This window comes from Molothrus ater, chromosome 9 (assembly GCF_012460135.2).
Source record: "Molothrus ater isolate BHLD 08-10-18 breed brown headed cowbird chromosome 9, BPBGC_Mater_1.1, whole genome shotgun sequence".
NCBI classification, from domain to species: Eukaryota; Metazoa; Chordata; class Aves; order Passeriformes; family Icteridae; genus Molothrus; species Molothrus ater.
In genome coordinates this window covers 19,361,443-19,380,374 of record NC_050486.2, presented here as the reverse complement: position 1 = coordinate 19,380,374, position 18,932 = coordinate 19,361,443, and the positions used below count along the sequence as shown (strand labels likewise).

Sequence of the window (18,932 nt, the reverse complement as noted above, 5' to 3'; positions counted from 1 at the left end):
TTGAAGCACAAAAAAAAGGAAAAAAAAGAGATACCTTCAGCACATTTTATCACAGATTCAGGAAGCAGGAAGAAGCTGCTAGAAGGTGGGTCAGAGAGTGTGAATTATGTAGTTTCCATACCTCTCCTGTGCAAACACGAGCAGATTGCCAGAGTTCAGACACTTCCCTAAATGGCCAACCCATCACTGCAGTAAAAAACCTGCACTTGCAGTTAATTCTTCTTTATTGCTTTGTCTCTGAGCTGCACACCAGGATTGCTCACATTCTGTATCAAATGACAACACATTTAGAAAGTTCTCATTTGCAGGAATTAGATAAAGCTTAGACTAAATGGTTACATTATTTACTATGGGCTTAGATACCAATTTACACAAATACAATATAAAACTGACTTCTTTTCTACTTTATCCCTCCAAAACATTCAGCTACAGAGATAGGATTACTCCAAATGTTTATGTTTTACAAGACCAAAACCGGTAGGATCAGCAGCTTTCTGAATATGCCATAGAAACAGTTTGGAATCTTTGGATTATGAATTTGAAAATAATCAATAAAAGCAGTTACAAAGTTAGAAATCATAATGGTTTGCTTTGCACATTTACATTTTTAGAGTAAAGATATCAGGCAGAAGGCTTTATAGATGGTTCTTTTTAATAATACATAACTTAGAGTCTACCAGTGATGTCCTAAAAAAGCCTAACTGGCTCTTTCTAAGGCACAGTTTTTACAAAGTAGTCTGAGGAATTTAACAGCATAATAGCAAAACAAGCACTGTGCTTATTCCTTACTTAGTTCCTCTGAAGAGCTGACATGAAATATTAAGTAAGGATGAGCTTGACAAATGTAGTTTATATACCATCCATAAAACTGCTTAACCTTTTAAAAAATACTACAGAAAAAAACCCCAACCCCAACTGCCAGTTATCTTTGAGAACATCTAAAATTTCTGTAAAAAATACAAAATTATTCAGCTGTGAACAACTGCATTACTCAGAGCACAATGCTGTAGCCATAAAAGAAGAAAAATAAATACAGTAAGAATATATCTCCTAGGCAGCCGTTGCTGTATCTGGTACACACAAAGCCCTCATAACTCAGTGATATATTATCTCTCCTAGGTCAATAAGCAATTAAACACATCCCTTCCTTGATAACAGTAGGGAAAAAAACCCTACATAAAACTCTCATACCTTTAACAATTAAGTTTCACAGTATCTGAGGACATACCTTTGCTGTAAGATCCTAGAATTAATGGTTACTTTATCTGGTTTATCTCCTTGGTGTTCTGCATAAAGAAGCTATCCCAAATTTTGATTATTCTTATTGCCCTTTTCTGTATTAAGCCTAGCAGACAGATCAGTGTGGGATAATCATATTCAAAGCATGGCCTATGTATGTCATAGATTTTTACCACAGAATAGTTAATATTTTATGTCATGACCCCCTTCTATTAATACTCAACTCTATTTACTTTATTTGACAGTGAAAACTGAATTGATGTCTTTACAGAAATGTCTATCAGAAGACTTTCCTGAGCACTAATAGCTGATTTCAAGTCAGGGTTGGGCTTTTTTGCATAAAGTTCTTTTATTCTTATGCATTACTTCACATTCCTAACAATGAGTTTCTATTTTAATGCCCATTTGCTCAGTTTTTTGAGATTCTTCTGACTCAAGACAGTGGTGAAATAAAGAGTCATCAGATTTGTATCACCACAAGACTAAAGAAAGGGTTTTCTTCTGCAATCACTGAAATAATATTATTGAAATATCACTATCAGTATTTATAAAAATTGAAATTACCAACTTCTAAACATCTGTCTATTTTGACTTAAAATGCCCCTCTTAAATTACATGCCAGCTAACGTGGGCACTGCTTCCTTTCTGACTTCTGCATGCATACAGTTTGGATGATCCTTGCTCAGTTGAGGAAAGTATTAAAACTTTTTTTTTAATTGCTCTAAGTGATAAGAAAGGAGCAACTCTGCAATGTATGTGTATTTAAACAGCCACTATGGAAATAAAAATGCAAATCCATGTGTGAGACACCAGAATCATAATTAAAAATACGTTGGTGAGTCCAGGGGCCTATGTCAAAGGTTACCCATCCATCAACAATGAAGGTTACAAAGACAGCAAACAGCTTATTTACAGACTGAACCCTCTTTCAGCAGCTGGCCTGACTTCCAAAGGTTTTCACTGTCACTCCAAGAGGGTAACTCTCATAAGGATCTTGTCATTTTGCATCTGAACTACTGCAATGGTCCTTTCTCTGCCCCTGCTCAATTACATCCATTCAGATACTTCCCAAAAGAGCATTTCCTTCTTTATTGTTTTGTCCAAGACACCACTTTCCCTCCACCTTCCTATCACAGCAATCAAAACCACACCCATCAACATTCCCACTCCTTTATCAACAGGGCGGATTCACAGGCTGGTGGTGAGCCTTCAACCATTCTCTCTTTAATTTTGCAACAAGACTTCCCAGGTGAGGTTTCATTTACCATTAAGTGATTTCATCTACAAAAAGAAGCAATCCCACTCGCCTGTAACTCAGGCACATCATTCCTATTTTTCCCATGCATTTGCTTTTGTGCTCAATCCAAGCTCACAGTGAGCTGATTTGGAAATCACAAGTCCCTACAAAAGAGCCATTTTTGTTCTAGTTTAGCTTCCTAGACAGGCTCACTGTAATGGTGAAATAAGCACAGGTGCCAGTGGAAAACAGGGCCCACGACTTTGCATTTGGTGACAGACAGTCCTTGGATCAGGTTTGCTGTAATGTGAAGCCCTTCTCTCAGGCTCTCCCTTATGCTTTGTAAGCCTAAGCAGCATGGGTGCTCCTCTTATCTTGGAATTCTAAACTTCCATGCTGAGGATAGAAGAGTTTTCTAACTGATGCACAGGACTAATTCCAGCAGGTTATTGTTTCCATCTATATATAGTGCCCAGCTATAACCTTTATTATTCTGGAATTGTGAATGCTGGGGAAACATTCTTCATGTCTGTTTCCACACAGCAGAGGTCACAGCATCGTGTTTTACTCTACTTTCAATCTGTTAACTGTTCACTTTAATATAAATCTGTTAAAACTCTATTGAAAACTTAACTGAAATCCAGCTGATGCAAGTCTTCACTAACAGAATCTCAGGCACAAAAGAGAGGCACCTGAGGGGAAAAAAAATCCCTGCAAACTTTCTGTATTCTTATTTGTTACTGATTCAAACCCCTGGACTCTTTTTGACATTTCATCATTAAAAGTATGGTCGGTGAAGGTCAAAAAAAGCAATAGCTGTCCACACTTCAACAGAAGCTAATTTCTAAGTATTAGAAAAGCAAACTTTCCTTTCAAGGCAGTTGCAGGAGTGAACCAAGCAGGGAAGCCATGCTACAACCCACACAAAGGAAGGGCACATTTAAAGGAAGAGAAGCAAACAGAACTTAAACTGGAGCTCATGCCACATGTGCAAATCAGGCCTGCTGACAGAACAGACAGGATGAGAAGAAATGCCCACATGATTATTTGGTACAAGTCATATAACAAAGCTGCAGTGACACATGAATCCAAACTGAAAATGGTACCAAGAATATCACACAGTAAGTTTCTCCAGAGCTCTCCTGTTTCTCACAATCTCCTGACTTTTTGGAATGGTTTCTTCAAGGGAATTTCTTTGGCCAAGTAAATACAGACATACAACAATCTTAAAAGTTTTTAAAAAGGGTAGCTGATCTAACTGCAACTAATTCAATTATGAAATACACCCTAAAAGCAGAACACAAGGTCTGAGCACCAGAGTTACCTCTCAAGTGGAAAATCAATGAGACATGAGTCACACTAGATAAAATAATAGTAACTGGCCTGCTTTTACCTCCAGAACCCAAGAGAGGCAAAAAATTCTCTCTATATATTCAGAATTCTGATCAAAGAAAAAAAAATAACCTTAGTGCTTCTGGGCTGGAATCAACCAGAGATGTTTTCAGATCATGAGAGATGTAACTGAAATTCATCAATATTAAGAAGAAATTTGTTACCTGTAATGTTGGTGAAGGTTTCTGGTTGGTTTCTTTTGAGGTGCAATTAGAACAACAACAGAAGATTTCCTATCAAGATCTTAACAGCAGCAAATCTGTTCCTGTACACTTGTATAATCTGAATGGTCCTGACAGCAAACTGTACTCCAAAAAGCAACCCATTTATGAGAATAGAAGATTCTCAAGGATTTTCAAAATTCACTTTGGTTCAACAACTCAGATCTCCAAAATACACCCAAAATACAGTCAAGAAATCTGAAAAAGACAGACTTCACTTTGAGATGGGGGAGGTGTGGGCAGTTTTATTTGCACTAGGACATCATACAAGGAGTGAGTGCTTCTCATTGTCCTTTTCAGCACTGGCTGTCAGAGAGCAGATATATGAAGAACCTTTTTCATCTGAAGTATTTTAGGAATCCTCTTAACAAAGGATCACTGAATTCCCATGATCCAGAAAAACTCTCACCTGACCTCACTTAGGAGAAATTATGTAACTACACTTTATTCTGTTAGAAACCACTTCCTCACAGGTGCATTTAAAACTATCCACGCACATGAAAAGTAATTGCACTGTAGCAGCCTCTACAATAATACTGTGAATAAAGATTTTTTGTCAGTCTGCTTTTTTTAGAATGCATTGAATATAGCAGAATTTCCAGAAAACTGATGCAATAAACACCACAATTCCACTGAAAATAAAACACTGGTTAAAAATAAAAAACCCCACAAGCTATACTGGCTTCTCATTTTGCCTCTTTTCCCAAAATTAAATAAATAAATAAACAAAACCAGATGTGTTGACAAGTGAGGATTTAGAAGACCTGAGAACATCTAGTTAGCTTTCTTTTTCCTGAAGTCTAGCTTTTAAGGAAACCTCCAAAGAACAGTGCTGGCAGTATAGCAAAGCACAGAAATATTGTCAAATCTTTTCAAGTGACAATTAGATTAGTTACTAACAAAAGCAATACAATCATGTATCCCTAACCAGTAAGACCTGCTGCTAGTTGTACTCTGACTTTTAGAGACATGTACACAGAAAGCACAAGTAAATGAAAAGAAGGTAATGAGTGGAATACATGTACTAATATATTCTAATTTCAAAATTATTAATAAGATACGATTTTTGAAGTTGCCTTTTTTTTTACACTGGAAAGAGGAAAATAACCCAAAGCAAAGAAACCATGGCATCTGCTGAAATGTTAACGGCTTTCTACTCCAAATCTTTAGCCAGTCACCACCTATACATCACTCTGCAGGAAATGCAGCTCCAAACTCCAGGTTAAAGCAGCCTTTTCCAGGCTGCTCTGCCTGACAATTGCACCTCAGTTCCAGCTCCTCAGGTGGAGCTTAGGAATAGGTGCATCTGCCTCTGCCTAAGACTTAAGCCTTTGTGCCCTTACTACATGAGATACCATGACCCCTTTATAATAGGCTACAAAAAAGCCTCTGTACTGCAGTGATACATAGAAGGAAAATCCCTGGAAGATATAAAATACTTGAGAAAAGGAACAAATCCTTTTCTGACATCAGTCTAATATGGTGAACAGTGTTTGCATTCTTCCTTTATTGATTTCCAGGTTTATATAAGCAAACACTACACTAGGATCTAAACCCAGTGCCCTGCCAGCAACACTTTGTTTCTTGATGGTTTAGTCACATTTTGCCATCAAGTATAACAAAGACAATGCTGATAGCCTGTGCAGTGAAAGTACACATAAACTTTAATCCAGATAAATGGTGAGATGGAAAAATGTACTAAAAGTCTAATTACAATTAGGCTATAATAGATTGAAAGTATAATTTTATCTAAACTTTCTACACTCTTTTGAAATGGCTGAGAATGTGACATTTGTTTCCCTTTAACCCCTTCCCTAATTCCAGAGCTCAGACATATGTGACACAAAGCCTATCCTTCACTTGCCCTTAACCCTGAGGCAGCTTTGTCAAATATCAAAAATCAGAAATGCTTGAACAAGGTCACATGGGATGTAGGCAGTTGATTTTGAATAGAAAAAACGCAGAATAAGGGATTAAACTGAATTTAGTTCAAAAAATTCTATCAAATTGTTCAGTACTTTTAACTCTAAAAAGCTTTATAACTCATTTGTAACAAGGTTATCTCTTCCAGTTTAATCCAATATTTTTAAATCACCCAAAAGAGTCCCAAAGGAGAAATTTTGTATAAAACTAGGATATGTAGCAGACAAGGCACATTTCTGTTCAAGCTTATTTATATTGCTATTACATAGCAATGGGCATGAAAGACTGAAATCTATTCCTAATACATGGAACATAAACTGATTTTAAATAACAATATATTTATATAACAAACCCTTCAGGAACCTTAAGACTCGATCAGTGGTGATTAACCCCCAACATCCATGTCTCAGATATTTACTGTCATCTCGATTTTACAGAGAGGTGAAGCTGCACGGTGTGCTCTGTTTCAGAGCCTGGAATGCACCTGACTGCCTGGCTCATTAGAATTCATCTTCTGAGCTTTGCTTCTCTTGAATAAAGGCTTCTGAAAGACTTTGACTCTAGCTCACTTTCTTTCTTTTGGATCACTAAAACCAACTAAAGGCAAGTCAAAATATTAAATCTACAATGAAAGCTCTATTAAAGTTACCTTCAATATTACATTACAGATGGCTTTAATAAATACTTTATAAAAAACCTTTAATGAATATATTTGATAGAGGGTTTTTTACTAAATCTTGCAACTGTTACATCACTAATTTTTTTTCTCCACCACGTTGTTTTGTTGTTTTACTCTTTTAAATCATGGCCAGCAATATTACAAAAATCTAAAAATGACCAGAGATATAATGCTAAAAAGTCATCTTCTCTCCTATGCCAAGGACAGAAAACTACACTTCAATCACCTCTAAAAGGAGGTTATTTAACCTTTTCTAGAGCACTTTCAGCAACAGATATCCCATTACTTCCCTCAGATATATAACCCTGTGATTATCTGTCCTGGATAATCTTTCCTGAAGCTGGAAAATTTTCCCTGACATCAAAATCTCTTTTAATGCTCCTCAGGACTATTATTTCTTCTCCCACCTAGAGAGAACAGTTTATTACATTATTCTCTGTTGCAAACTTTGTTACCACATTTGAAGCCTATTATTATGTCTCCCCACCTCTGCTAAAGACTAAACAAGTGCAATTCTTTCATTCCTTTCTCAAAGGTCATTATTGCAACTCTTCTCTAAATACTCTCAGCTGGTCCAAATCTGTTGGAAGCAGAGTAACAAGAACAGAGACACTGCATTATCTGAGGCCTTCCACTGAGGCTGCAGAGCAACTTCCCTCTCACATGCAACAATCCTGTTCGTTCATAAATCCCAGTGAGATCCTGGCTTTCACAGAATTGTCACAACTTCACTGTGTTCATTTTGTGATACAGCTGCTTATTTACAGAACTGTTGCCCAGCCAAGTGTTTCTCATATTTGAATTTACTATTTCTACCCAGAGGTACTGTTTTGTGTTTCTGTTTACTGAACTGCATGCTATACAGTTCAGGTCATCGATCCAGTTTTCCAAGACTATTTTACACTAATGCTTACATTCACTCCCAGACTTGTCCTGCCCAGGCAATTAGTAAATCTGCTTTGTTCTATCACCCAGGCCACAAAACAAAAAAATAACCAGGAGTAAATTCATAAAATACAACTGCAAAAGACACACCCATGCCTTCAATCTCCAATGTTCTTAAAACATTTATTTAATAAGCAATTAAGCAGCATGGCAGAACTCCTCTGACAGTATCTATCTTTGGTGCTTCAGATTCCTTGGCTGTGGAGATAACATTCCTAACTTCAACACCACTGTGCAAGCAGAGTATGTTTCAAACACAAACATACACAGGAGGCTCTGTCACTCTCCTCCCTCTTTAATTCATTTCTGTGTGGCACAGTAACCCAGTTGCATAGCTTCTCCAATTTGCAATTTGGGCTCCCTGTTTTTCCTCCTAAGCTAGAGATTCTTCAATTCACACAAAAAACCCTGCACCACTAGCTCTGAAAAATTCAGCTCTCATGGACATATATATATGCTAATAAAACTAAAATATCAGTAAAAAGCAGGATGTTATAATTTATGTACCAACAGGTAAACTCTCAGAAACACTCCCTTCCTCTCTGACTTTCAAATTTTCCAACTTAAGTGTTTTAAACAAAATCAATCATCCTTCTTAGGCAAAAAAATCAGCTACTTCTCATGACAAGATACTATTAAAATCCCACTTCTCTGCTACTAAGATATAAAGATGAGCTTTTACACTTCTTACTGATACTTGGTCAGCACATATGCACCCCCCAAAAAACCAAATATTTGTGTTTAAATACTGTACTTAAATCTGAACTACTAGCAACATCTTTAAAATCTTGGACAATCAAATTGTCTATCTTGCCCACATTCATATTCCTTTGTCCTGTGATGAGGTTCAAAAGACCAGAAAAACTGGAGAGCAGCTAATAGCAATCAAAACCACTGCTACAAGGAGAATCAACTCTTTTCTGAAGCAACAAGAGACAAAGCAGTCAGCTGTATGCAAAGCAAAAATACTGAAATTCAGTATTAGGTAAAACTTTACCATGGGGTGAGTGATGGAGCTGCTGAAACAAGCAACACAAGGAGGAGCTCTGCCACCAGAGGGAATGATCCCAATATATTCCAAGGGCAGGGGATTGGACTCACTGAGCTTTATGTTTATCTGTGTTTAACTGAATTCATTATGAGCATCAAAACACTGAAGTAACTCTAAAGAACAGTTATTGTAAGTTAAGCTACTCAGCTTTTGGACAGATGATACAACCAATTGCCTGTATGAGGGAAAGCAATTACATGCAAACTGTTAACTAATACTCCAATTTTGAACACAAACCATATAAATCAACCTACAAACCCTAAGTATTTTGATTACAAAGCTGCACTCCATAAGGGTATCTTTTTAAAGGTCTTTTTGTTTGAAACACAAGTGTCCAATAAGAACACACCATTTAATGTTCGGCTCTGCACTTCTGAAGTGTCTTTTAGAGTTAACTCAAACAGAAGGAAGGTTTTCAGAAAACTGCAACTACCATGATGGTTCTTTTACAACCACAGCAGTTTGTCAACCACAAACCATATTTACAGCGTTCTTAAAACTGGAACAATATACCCTTAAGTGTTAGAGTAAAGTTTACCAGGACCAAATTCTCATCAGCAGCAGCATGACTGACAGCAAAGAACACTTAATTTGGAAACTTAAAAAAAAAAAAGCCTCACTACAGAAGTGAGAAAGTTTCTCAGTTTCTGCAACTTCACTCACGCCTACAGAAGTGGCAGAATTTTTCTTCTTCAAGGTTTTTAAGGACAAGGTCTACAAATATCTGTCTGGAATAATACAATTTGTTTTAAACCAACCTGAGAGAAAGGGAACAATAGGTCCTACAGTACTGCATTTCTAGAACCGTGAGTGCAAGCTCTATATATGGATGCAAGTGCCAAATACTTGATGAATAAATTCTCTTGGAAATTTGGTTCCTTATGACCAGAGAGACCTAAATCATTAGTTCCCACACAATTCCAAGACTTTGGAAAAACCAAAACAAAGCAAACTTCAATAGATTAGTCCTAGACATCTTAAAGAGGGGTTGGGAAATGTGAAAGACAATTTAAAAGAAGAAAAAAATCCCAAACAAAACAAGAAAAAAAGCACAACTGGAAGCAGGGCAGACTGCAAAGACTTCTGTTCCAGCTTCCCCAGTACTTTTAGAAATGTTAAGAAACACATTTCTTATTTCCCTTATCAGAAAAGAGCAGAGTATAAGTCTTTCCACTTTGTATCAACCACACAACTATTATTGATCAGAAGTCAACCTAAGTACCTAAAATGATCTGAAGAACCAGTCACAGACAAATGGACCAAAAACCCAAGCAACCAACCAAAAAAACCCCACAATAACTTCAATCTCCTGAAAATACTGTGAGTGTAAAGCCTTCATTCTGTAGGAGACTAAGGACAGCATATCTCAGTATGTAATCTCACTACACAAGTATGTTAGAAACACTGATAAACATCAGAGCAGTCACATGCTGTTCAGCTGTACAACAAAAGCCCTTATTAGGACACATTCCCAAATTCTGTGAAATAAAGATCTAGTTATTTTTGCACATTAAATCCATAATAACATCAAGGCAAAGAATCCCATTTGCTATTTCTCTTTTTCCAGAACTGTTCAAAATGATGAGACAAGACACACGATTGAGCTCCACCATTAAATACCTCAATAATTAAGCTATTTAATACAGCCTCTCACTTAGCAATTATACACTTGTGGAGTATGTAAGGCAAAAGAAATATCATTTCACTTAACAGTGGTACAACTGAGAATTGCAACAACTACCTATGATAGACTAAACACCAGAAACAGAAATGATCAGCAGTATTTCAATGTAAGGTCATTCACTGCTGCTCCTTACTGACACACACGGTTGCACAGCATAACACTCCACACAAAAAGCCTTTAAATTCAAGCCTGTAAATTCAAAGCACAGAATTTTTCTGTGGAATAAACATGACAGTGCTGGAAAAAGCCTGAAAGCAAAGTTGTTTAGGTTCTTAATTACTTGCTAGAAGTCACACACACGTCAAACTGACTTAACTGTAAGCCCTTCTAAGGTAATGGGAAGTTTCTTCACTTGAGTGACAATTTTCACCTGAGAGTTATTTTTTTGAACATTTTCCCAACATACTCTTTAAAGAGATGCATTTTTCTCTCCTGCTGTTTAACACACACCACGTTTTTTTCCCTTACACTTTTTTCCACTTCTGATTAAGCAAGTATTACTACTATTAATGCAAAAGACAGTACAGTAAGATTGAAAAATACTTGAAAACAAACTACAACAGCACTTTGTCAACTTCTTTTCTCAGAAGTTACACTTGCTTATGTAAAGAATCCCATTTTCCTAATCCCAAACCTACCAGTCCCTACTAGATGACCAGTCCTTGGAGCAGCTAGCATGGGAAGCTAGTATCCAATCACAGGTTAGAAATACACCCAAAAAGCATGTTCTTAAGAGGTTGCACAAGTCAGTATTTAATGTAAAATACAGGGTACACGTAGAGCTTCACTTAAAAGCCTCAGTAAACAATTGCTACGTAGTGATTAGTACAGTATAATGACAATATCAACGGAAAACATGCAAATATATGTACAACCATGGAAGAACTACTAGCTTTTTTAATAAATGGAATCATATTTACAAAATAAAATTTGGAGCATCAAAGCCTCAAAAACATATCCTTTAAAAAAATTTAGTCTCTGTTATGTGTTAGCCTAGAACCAGATTAGCAAAATACTCCAAGACTACAAAATCTGCCAATGTTACTGGATAAAAACAAGGACAGAATACAAAACACCATAAGGAAGAAGAAGAACCATATGCTCTCCCTTAAAAGAGATCAGGATTAGGAGACAAAGGGAATATTGCTGAGCTGGGACACTTGGATACGACTGGAATATTTTTTCTAAATACAAGAGAAAACAGAACTGCATGTTACAAGTTTGTGCTGGAAGAGGACATATATCAAAGCCTCCATCTAGAGCAGACTTGGGATGTTCAAGAGCTCTCTTTCGGAGCTCTGCATCCTCAACCATCAGCTCCCCTGTCCCTGCGGGGCAGGCACCGCTTGGGCTGCCCAGCAGAACCCCGGCCGGGAGCGGGGCACAGCCCGGGCAGGGGCGCGGGGCAGGGGCTGCGGGGCAGGGGCGCGGGGCAGGCCGACACAGCGGGACACTGCCGGGGCCCGGGGCTGCGGGGTGGCCGAGGAAGGGCCCGGGAGCCCCGGCTGTGAACTGGGGCCGGCAGCCAGGAGAGGGCACGGCCGGGGCAGCGCGGGGAGCTCGGGGACAGCCGGTGCGGGGGTGGCACGGCGGGGGCACGACCCGAGGCGCTCTGTGGGCACCCGCGGCTGGCGGGCCGCGGGGACGGAGCAGCGCGGGGGAAGCGGCGGGACGGGGAGAGCCCGAGGCGGGGGAGGAAAGGGGGGCCGGCCGCGGGGCAGGCACGGGGTGATGTGAGGTGAGGCGGGGCAGGGCCGGGGGGAGGAGGCGGCGGCGCAGAGCCAGTGGCGCTCCCCGGGGCGCGCGCCCCGCCCGCTCCCGAGCGCCCGCTCCCGAGCGCCCGTTCCGCGGCGGGAGGGGCGGCGGGTCCCGGTCCCGCCCCCGGCCCGGTACCATTACCCAGCGCGCCCAGCGCCGCCGCCATCCCGCACCCGGCCCGCTCCCGCGGGAGCCGCGCGACCTCGCGAGACTTCCCGCCTGCCTTCCTTCCCCGCCCGCCCCTGCCCCCGCCTCCCGCGGGCCGGCCCGCGCGCGCACCGTGCCCGCGCGCGGCTCAGACACAACATGGCGGCCGCGGCGCCGCGCACGTGTCCCGGGGCCGCCGCGCCGGGCGCGCGCACACGTAAAGCCGGGGGGGAGGCGGGGCCGCCGCGCACGCGCAGGAGGCGCCACTGCGGGCCAGCTGATTCGAACGGGGCGCGCGAGCCGCCACCTCCTCCCCGCACGCGCTGGTCACGTGGGGGCTTCCCCCGCTCGCTCCCTCCTCCTCCTTCCCCCTCCCCGCGCGGGTTCCGAACTCGCCGCCGCCCGGGGCCCCCCCCCGCCCCTTTCCCCGGGGCCGGGCCAGGCCCTCACCTGGCGCCCGCTCCTCGGCGCGGCCGGGCCGCGCAGCCCCGCTCGCTCCCTCCGTGCCGCCCGCACCAGGCGGCGGCTCCGCACAGCGCCTGCTCCCCTCAGCGCGGCGGCGGCTCCTTCCGCTTCCTTCCCCTCCCCCCCGCGCTGCGGCGGGACCCGCTCCCTGCAGCTCCCCCTGCCGGCGGAGCGCGGCGGCGGCGCGGGCCGGGAGCGCAGCGCGGCCGGGCAGGTGTCAGTCTGTCTGTCTGTCTGTCTGTGTGTGCGCCGGGGCGCCCCGAGGGACGGGGACAGCTCCGCCCGCGCGGGCGGCGGCAGCGGGACGGCGGGCGGCTCCGGCACAGCCGCCGGCAGCGCGGGAACGCTCCAGGGCTGCCGGGACGCGGAGCGCGGCTCGGGGGCAGAGCTCGGCTGGCTGGAGGTGATCCTGCCCCCAGTGCCAGCTTCGTGCCCCCAAAGCGGGGCTGCTCGGTTCGCAGCTCCAGAATAATTTCCACCACGGTGTCCCGACTGAACTCAAGCCGTGCCGCAAGAAAAGGCTCCGTGGGGTACTCCTGTCCTCTGGGTTATGACTAAATATTAATCGATTGTGCTTTCAAATTTCTTCCTGTAATGCTGCTTGGTTCTCAGCCCACCGGTGTGTGATCACCAAGAATTACTACTACCTACCGCCCACAGCCTGTTCTAATACATCATTTACCTGTACTCCTACAGAGACAACAAAACTACTGTCTGTCTCTGACTATTCTTGAACTTCTCATTGCTTTTTTCCTGAAACACCACAGTTAAAATGCATTTGGAAGAGTTTTGTGCAGACAAGAAACACAGAGACTCACGTTTTCTGTTAGATGCTAATGAAATTTTAAAAACCTTTCTCTTAATAATAATTAACATTTCTAGATTGCTGGAAAATCCTTAGGTAAAACAGTTGTCTGTAACAGAGTTAACTATTGCAGAATATTTTCAGTTGCTTTTAAAGGTAGCTAGTGACTGTATTCAAGTGATACTTTTCTAAAGAAAGCACATTTAATAAAATCCTAATTATCCAAATTGCAAGTCTAGTCATACAGACACATTCCTTCCTTCAGAGTCTGCAGAAAAACCTCAGCAGCTTTTTCCACCCTCCCAAGCAGTTCTCACTTTTCCCTACATCTTGCTGACTTGGAAGTCTTCTGTGATCAAATTCAAACCAACAGAAATCCCACGAGAGAGAGAGAGAGAGAGAGAGGGAATTTTTCTCTCGATTCTGTGCCGCTCTCCTGCAGCCCTGTTGTGCGTGTGCCCGAGCAGGAGCGGTGTTCTCATTACTGCAGGAGCACCTGCGTGCACTAAAGCTCTCTGCCTTGCAATCCATTTAGAAATATGCTCACTTAGCTGAACAGCTGCAATGGCTGAGGATATTATTGCATTGCAGACAAGCCTTAGCGCTTCCACAGGAGAACTGAGGCTTCTGCTCAGCTGCTTCTCAGCAAAATCGATTGGGTGTTTTGATGGTGGGTTTTTTTTCAGATTCCCGTGGCGTTGCAAAGATGCAGTTGAGCAACAGACCTGACCGACTCCAGGGGCTGCTGACACGGGAGGCAGCACTTCCTCCATCTCTGCCCCACAGTCTTTCCTACTGCCCACTCTGCTGCTCATCTACACACACGGTAAATCAGCTGGATTTCCTAAACCAAGAAGCTGTTCCTGTTTCTGGTGTGTTCGTTTTCATCTAGAAATTAAACTCACACCACAGGGCTGACAAGAGCCAGCATGAGAGATGGGGGAGGGAGTGCTGCCAGTAGAGGCGAGGAACCAGGCAATCCTCCTTTGGCACCAGTAACTTTCTGGCAATAGGATTAAACCAGTCTGACTATACTGTAACCACACCCTACACCAGGATTTGCCTTCAGTTCACACTTAAATATTAGGTTCTGCCATCTTGCCTAAGAAGCAGCAATGCCTAGTGATGGAAGGTTAACAAAGACCTGTTAACCTGCTAATGGTGGATGTTTGAGGTCATGGTTCCTGCTAATGCAAGGGATACTCCTCAGGCTCTTGCCCCACCTCTGCACCCTCCCTGCTTTTCCCTGGATCTAATCCAGCCATTGTGTACCTACTGTGTAGTTTGGCTCTGTTAACCTTCCAGAGGAAAATTAACAACATGCAAAGAAGATAAAGCAGCCCATGTGTAATAATGCCTGAGATCAGGTTCACTAACACCTCCACCCAAAAGAATTTACATTAAAACCTGGAGAAACCTGCTTTGTTTGAAGCTGCCTGAGGCTCTACATCTACTCGGATGTCCCCACAGTTCAAAATCTTTTTTACTCACTCCTGCTATCCTGCAGCCCCTTCCCTACATAGCAGCTCTGAAATAATTCCTAAGTGTAAAGGAATATACTCCTGCCTAGCAGCACCACACTGCTTTCTCCAACACATTTTCACTTCCAGTTGGTTTCCCTTGTTCCTCATTTACTCTACCCAAACTATGTCACATCTCCAGTTCTTGTGGCTGCAGCTTCCTCTGTGCTACAGCATCTATCTCTTACCAGTAGCTGGTAGCTGTATTAATTATGGGCACCCTTACATATTACTCATTTTTAAGGCAATAACAAATTCTCAGGCTTCATCAATGTTGGTAGTGGGAAAAAAAAATCTCAAACCACAAAACCCAAACCACAACAAAACCACCCCCTATTCTCATCAGGGGATAACGGCGTTAATGACAACTTTTCATCAAGTTACAATGGGACAAGCTATAAATTAGTAGATCAGACCCCTCCCAAAGCAGCATTTTCTACAAGAGCAGAAGTTTTATATCCCTCCATGTTTGTGGGATGCCTCAGCTCACGTTTGTGCATGGAGAACTGCCAATATTACAAGTTCCAGCTTTGAAGAAGCTGTGACACAGCTCCTGCTTTCAGCAGCAACATCACTGTTCCCACCCATCTCAATCCATGAAATTGCTTAATTGCTTCTCCTATTATTAGAGCAGATAATATGTGATTTCTTTTTCCTGACAAAAGATTAATGAAACTCACTCGTTGGAACTCAGCACAATTGAGAAGCTGAGCCTAAGGACATCTAGGTTAGTTCTGACAGCTGCTCTGCTCTTCCCCCATGCCCTCCAAAGAGCATTAACAAGCTATTACTGGTTCCTGCCCCAGCTCTGGTTCAACGGGGCTTATGTCCTTGGCTACAGCTCTGGATCTACACTGGCTCTTCAAGAGGGCATGCAGGACAAGGGAGATTATGGCTCAATTCAGCTCCAGAGGCTTATTTCATCTGACTCAAGCCTTGGACAGTGAGAATTTTCCTAAAGCCAGATTAGGTTCTGTTGGGTCAACTTCCATGGCCCAAACCTAATAAAGCATCCTGGACTGGATGAGAGCTGGCTCAGCACAACCTCTGCATTAATTACTTCATCACCTCAATAATTTTGTCTGTAGGTACTTTATGGGTGGCACTTTGGAGAAAGAGAAGAAAAAGTACTTGCATTCTTGTAGATAGTTACAGAAGATAAAGTTATGGAAGGATAGTTTTTGTTGAGACAAAAGGAAACAAAAAAAAATTAACAGAGTTAAAACCATTTTCTGCTTGAATACATGACACATCCTTACACAATCATGTCATGTATTGTCATAGGTCCTCTGTTTTGCTCAGTTCTGCCTGCTCTATTCCCTGGAGACCTCCACATTCTGATTTTTTTTCCCATTAAAGCTACCATATATAAAGAATAAATATGAGAAAGGCTAGATTGCCCTCAGTGAAATGTTTCCACTGGTTTTACCCGAAGCAAAATCCTTTAGAGAAACAATTCTGTTTTGTGTCTAACCTTTAAGAACTATTCTGCCTAAAGACATACTCTACTGATGCATTTAAGCGTGGAATGCCTAGGTTTTATGCCTTTTTTTTTTTTTTTGGGGGGGGGGGGGTAGGAACAAGGTAGAGGGAAATAAAATTTCAGCTCTTCATTAAAGAGAACTATCTTCAGTCACTGATAAAGGGTAAGTACATTAGACAATTCAGGAGTCTTGCAACCCACACAGATTATTGCAGATTTTACTTTAGTTACTGAAATTAGTCATAGTCCATGCTGAAAAAGCAAGTTACCAATCACAAAAGTTAATTGAATTTTGGAAGTTATTATTCACATTTTCTGTCTGTATATTTAAAGTAGAGACAATCTAATTCAAATTGGTCTAAGAAGCTGCAGTGAAGTAATCTGATACTTGTTTTTAATAATTGAATTAATTAGACTATATTGAGTACTATGCATAAATACCCCTCACATATGAGGTATTCCCATTTAAATGGCTTTTTCTAATTTCAGTAGAGGCTTCAATGTCAGGTCGATATGAAATGACAGCAAGATTGTAGTGCATTATTAAAAACAACATTCTAGATTGCAACCCAATAAACATAAAAGCTGCCAAAAGGAAGATCTTTGTTTTTCAGAATGTATTATTCTTCTTAGTTTTTACTACTCGAGAGTGGGTTTTTATATTTCAAAATAGAAATATTGCTACCTTTTTCAACCAACTGTATCTTTTTTGATTTGCTTTACTGCAGTTTCTCTGAGTGTGTTATTATTGTGGTGTCTGAAATTTGACTCAGGCTTCAAGAAAACAACAGTCCAGAGAGTTCCATGTTCTGGGACATTTTACCTGTGTGAATTAGGGAAGTTTTGACTAAACAGGATGAAAGGGTGAGCTGGACCTGTATAGGCACAGTGGTTTTGCCTAAGGCTACTAAAACCCTGAAGCCCACATCATCTCCATTTACCTCCCTGGAGCATCCTCATCAACACAGGCTTAGAGTGAGTTTTGTCAGGGAGTTTTAGTCCTTACAGATATTATCAACTCCTGTCCAAACAATCCCTTTTATCTTTCCTCTCTCCTACAGAAACATCCCTTTGTTACATGTTTGGGAGCACTCTCAGGTAATAGTGGCTCTGCATTAATGTTTTGAATTATGCATAACCTACATGAAGGTGCATCAGGTCACAGAATATGCCTGTTACTGTTTTGACTACCTTAATATTCCTTCAGGTCTTACAACACAATAAAGGGCTCTGTTGTTACTCTAAACAGTATGTAGAATGTTCAATGTCAGAAAAACATAAATTAACAGTCTTCAAGTAAGATAGAAGTGTCTAAATAAAATAAATAGACCTGGCACACTTCTGCCTAGCCTTTAGGGTCATTTCCTCCAAACAGAAAAGCTCTTCAGTGACAAGCTTGTGAATTGGGCCCTCTCACACATGAAAGATTTAAATAAAATTTCAAACAAATTGCCATCACATAGGAGGGAACACCAGCACCACCGACAGTTTAAGAAGAGATTCCAGTGCAGGGCTCAAATCCAGAATGATAGCAGACCCTTTTCAGATTTAACTTAAAAGCAGAGCAGAAGCACAGAGACTACCTCTATTACCTGAACCTTTTCCAACATCTACAGAAAGAGCTTAGGAAGACCAGTCTCTGCACTTGAGTGTGCAAAGGTAAGGTCACATATGAAGCTCAGATTCCTACTGATCAAGTTCAAAAGACAGATTATCTCCACTACTCTGCTTGGTTGGACAGCAAATTAATTATACTATAAGCAAACGAGGTAAAAGAGAGCATATTTCCCTTACTAAAAATTCATTCAGAAGACAGGGCACTCAAGAGTTCATAGCTAATACATGCTTTATTTCTTGCTTCTACAGTTAAATTGTAAACCTTGATACTACATGAAACACTTAATTGAAAATACTAAGTGAATTAATAGCTGCCAGTTCATTTGCACTTTGGCATGCATGAGTGCATTTCTTTTGTTATAACTGAAAATCTCAGAGTAACCTTACGTCTGGTGCTAACGAGACACAGTGTGCAGTGGTGGAAACAAACACGCATTCACAGTGTGAGCAAGTGCTGCATGTTCATTTGGGTTTGGCATTTTAACAGACACCCAGGGGAGGTGGGGGAAAAAAAAAGCAGTATATCCCCATGGTAACCAGGACATCTTTTTTTATAATGTTTAACATGTTTAGCATGTTTAACATTAAACACACCAGACAGAAAAAAATTAGTCACCTAGAAAAATATTCATTTCTGATCAAAACTATTCATGAACAATGAACATGAAAAGCTCTTGGCTGTGTCCTGTGAGATATGAAACAAATATTGTTATTTTTCATTTCTGGCAGCTGACAATTTATTCTAAGCTTTTTTCCTACACCTATG

The 18,932-nt window shown here is 41.4% G+C and overlaps 1 protein-coding gene across 3 annotated transcripts in view; it reads right to left on the bottom strand.

Annotated features, from left to right (window-relative positions):
* ZZZ3 (zinc finger ZZ-type containing 3) overlaps positions 1-12,827 on the bottom strand; it is a 56,617-nt gene extending 43,790 nt beyond the window's left edge. For 2 of the 3 annotated variants that reach the window (XM_036387907.2, XM_036387910.2), the window contains exon 1: positions 12,727-12,827. The gene's annotated coding sequence lies outside the window, so the exon portion shown is untranslated. Of the gene's footprint in view, positions 1-12,270; positions 12,298-12,726 lie in introns of those variants that run through there. The other variant, XM_036387909.1, reaches the window with a different exon arrangement.
* Positions 12,828-18,932: the final 6,105 nt, after the last annotated feature.